Below are 3978 nucleotides of genomic sequence, written 5' to 3'. Positions count from 1 at the left end.
TCCCCGCAGCCCCGCCCCCGCGCCCCACAGCCCGCAGCCACTCAGGCCCGGCCTCCCCCCGCCGCCGCCAATGGCCGCTCCGGGGCGGGCACATGCAAATGAGACGGCCGCCCCGGGGCGGGGTCACGAGGCCCGGGTGCTGCCCTAGGTGCTCCGGGTGGGCTCGCGTCCGGGTGCGGGCAGCTCCACCCCTGCCCCAGGCCCTGGGACCTCACTGTGTGGCCACCTCCGTGGGGCGGTGGGTCTGGGTGAGGCGGGATCCAGTCATTTCCCCACGCGCTGTACGCCACCCCTCCCTGCACTGCCTTGCCCAGTGACCCTCACTGGATGGCCTCTGGGCCTGGGACACAGAGAGCGCCCCGAGAAGGGGGCGCTGAGACAGTGGGACTGCACGGGGAGGACACCCTGGGTTTCTGTCCCTTCTCAGCAGGAGATGCCACCTGGCCTGCTGCGCCCCCACTTGTCCCCTTAGGGCAGGCAAACAAACCCAAGGTGGGTGGGGCCGCTCCCAGGCTCCAGGCCATCTGACAGCTGGTTACGGGAGGCAGGACCAGCTAGCGCTTGGAAGCGGCAGGGCGCTCTTCCCCACAGCTTCTGCCCGCTGCGCTGAAGCCTCTGGATCCTTGGGTAAAGGGAAATGCACAGCTGGCAGCAAACTCTCTGAGGGGCCTTTTCCCTGGGGCTCTGCCTTCAGGGGTCTAGGCGGAGAAGGGGCTAGCCCCTTGCCCTTCTGGTGCCAAATTCTGGCCCCAAGGGGACCAACTGCTGACCATCCAAATCCCATGCGGGGCCCTGGCAGACCAGTGTTCAGAGCCTCACACCTCCCCACCTGCAGTATCTGTCTGCACCCCAGATTCAGTGGGTTTTGAGAATGAGGCTGAGGCAGTCCTGGAATCCCAGGAGCAGTGAGCTGGGCGTAGGCAGAGAGGCACTGCTTCCGGAATTGGCCTAGGGCCTGGCTGTCCCCTGAGGTGTGACAGCTGACACATGGAGGCCTGAGCCATCACAGCCGGCAGTCCCCAGAGCCCACATAACTGTACGGGATAGAAGATGCCTCTAGGGCTCAGAGATCTGGGAAAACACAGCAGACAGATTCCCCAGGAGGGGCTGGCTGGACCCTGCACAGGAGAGGCTGTGCAAGTTGCCCTTTCCTGAGTATCATTGTGTGCTAGGCACGAACTATTCACAAAACTATCCTGTGAAGTGAGTGGTGCTATGATCCCCAATGTTCAGATGGGGAAACTGAGGCCCAGAGAGGGGAAGGGAGCTGTCCAAGATCACCAGGCTAGAAAATGACAGAGCGGGGATTTGTTCCTGGGAACTCTTGGCTCCAGAGAACATACACTGTCCCATGGCAGGGTTGGGTCAGGATTCTCTGGAGACCCATCCTTCAGGGCCCTGGCAGCCTGAGGGAGCCCTCCGAGGGCCTCCTCTCTTTGTCTCCGTCCTCTGAGGCCCCACTTCTTCCAGGCCAATGCCGAGATGTGTGGGCAGTGGGGCTTGGGGTGTGGAGCTCCCACCGCTGGGGCCCCGGGGAATCCTGGTGACCTCCCCCCCCCCCCGCACCCGCCCGCCGCCATGAGGCCAACTTCAGGGTGGCTGGCCCAGGGTCTCAGCCAATACCCACTGAGCCCAGGGTCCAGGGTAGCCAGCAAGGAGTCTGGGGTGCCCGAGGGGTGGGGGCTGTAGGTAAGGCAGCCTGAATCAAGGGTGAGGGCTAGTGCTAATGGGGTAACAGGAAGAGGGAAGGAAGCAGACCCTTCAGAGAGACTGGGGAGCCAGGAGGGGAGGGAAGCCGAAAACAGCAGAGGAGAAAGACTTGACTTTGCAAAAGGCGAAAGATTTATGTGATCTGAAGAGAAACCAGAGTATGACTTGACGTTGTAATCTTTAGAATTAGGAAGGTACCTCTATGTAAAAACCCAGGCCACCGGTTTGTTTTGAAATGAGAGAGTTCAAGGTCCCTGGACCACAGCATCCCTCCTGCCGCTCTTGCCTTCCAGCAGTCCTCCTCATCTTTGATCATTATGTCCCTTGGTTCCTCTGTTTGCCATCTGTCTCACTCTCTGGAATGAAGTTCTCTGGGTACAGGAAGCAGCTTGTCCTGGTCACTGCCATATCCCTGGCAGCTGGCTCCAGGCCTCAATAAACTTTTATTACATTCGTGAAAGAAGAGGAGTTCCAAATGGGCCCTGCTTCAGGAGGACATGCCATTACTAGCAAAGATTTAGGGCAGAATGTGCCTCAATGTGTGTCCTGGAATGGTGAGAGCAGGCCTTTGTGCAGGAGGGCCATTTGCTCCGGGCTCAGGAGGCTGAACAGGAGTCCCACAGGAGAGGACACAGAGAAACTTGACGGGTCGAGGGAGTGAATGTGCACAAGCTCAGAGTGCCAGTGGGTGGGCGTGTGGAGGAGAGGCCAAAGTGTTGTCCGGGGGCTCGGCAGAAATCTAATCGGTAACATAGGAGGGAACTAGATTCTAAAGTGAATGTGAAAGCTTAGCCTAGGGGCTTGGAAATCGAGAAGTAGGGAGCCATGTATGCTTTCTGAGCAAAGCAATATAGGACACTGCTACAGGAACACAGGAGGTGGAGTGGAGGGCGTGCAGGGTGCAGCCTGCACATGGGGAGAGGAGTTGGAAAGGGGTGGCAGTAACCCAGCACAGGGGGGCAGGGGGAGTCAGCAGGGCTGGAGGGGAGGCAAGGAGACTCGGAACCCCGGGGCAGAGACAGCAGAGTCTCAGGTATATAAAAGACTAAAGATGGCAACTTCTTTGCCGCCCTTCCCAAGCAGGAGGGAAGGCCTCCGTCTCCTCCCTTTGGGTCTGAGATTGCTCCAACCAGTACCTATGGCTGAAGTGGGACCCAGACCTTCTAGACTGGCAGCTCCTATGTCCTGTCTCCTGGAACACTCATTCTTGGGCCCTGGCTGCCATACTGTCCAAGCAGCCTCGTGAAGAGCCCCAGGTGGACAGAAACCCACTAGCCACACGTGGGGGAAAGAAGTTGTCCTGGCACTGGGGGCCTAGTTCTGGAGGATTTCATGCGGAGCAGGAATAGGTGCCCCGACTGAGCCCAAACTGCAGATTCCTGTGCCTTTGGGGGATTTTTGTTACACAGCAGTAGATAACTAGAAAAGGCTGCCAGCAAGGGGAAGAAAAGGGGCCAGTTTGGTGCAAAGGTCAGCAGGGTGGCCTTGACCGGACCTGGGGAAGCCCAGATTGTTGGGATCTTCAGGCCTGCAAGGAAGACCGCTGGGCCGCCAGGGCAGGCCCCTGAGGGGTGTGGAGTGGAGGGGAGTGCTGGGGTGCAGGGTGAGGGAGGGGTACCTGCAGGCCTTAACCCTTCTCACAAGGGGCTGGTTCTGCTGGACACACGAAGGTGGACACATATCTGTGTCTCAGCCAAGGGAGAGATGTGTTCCTGTCTCACTCCTGGAACCTCCCCCCAGCACCCTGTGGCCGCCGGGGCCTTCTCATGCCTGGGACCTCCAGCTCCGCATCCTGCCCTCTCACTTGCCTTTCTGGCTGTCTGGCCCCTCTGTCCTGGAGTGACGTGCGCCTTGTGCGTGCCACACAACTCTCTGGGACCTATGGCCTGAGGCAGTCCCTCTCTGGAGCCCCGTTTTCCAAGCCGGCCAGCTTTACCGCCACATTCCACTGACCCACAGGGCCATGGGCCTCCAGCCAGGCTGTCTTCCCTGTCCTACCAGGCCCTGCTTGGAGCCCCCTCCTCCAGGCAGGCAGCCTTCCCTGGCTTCTCCCACCTGCACTCTTTGCTCTACAGACATGCATGTAGACCCACAGTTGCTCCCTACTGGTCCCTAGGGGGCTGCACGGCCTCCGCACCAGCCTCTGAGCTCCCTGAGGACCTGCCGTCCTGCCTCCACCGAGCCCTCCGTGGAGAGGTCTGTAACTGAGCAGGACTGGGCTGGACTGGACCGCGGGGGTCTTTTATTCAGGGCCGGGGGGCGGGGAGA

This window comes from Suricata suricatta, chromosome 8 (genome assembly GCF_006229205.1).
Source record: "Suricata suricatta isolate VVHF042 chromosome 8, meerkat_22Aug2017_6uvM2_HiC, whole genome shotgun sequence".
NCBI classification, from domain to species: Eukaryota; Metazoa; Chordata; class Mammalia; order Carnivora; family Herpestidae; genus Suricata; species Suricata suricatta.
The sequence above is the reverse complement of the archived record's forward strand: the minus strand, read 5'-3'. Positions refer to the sequence as shown.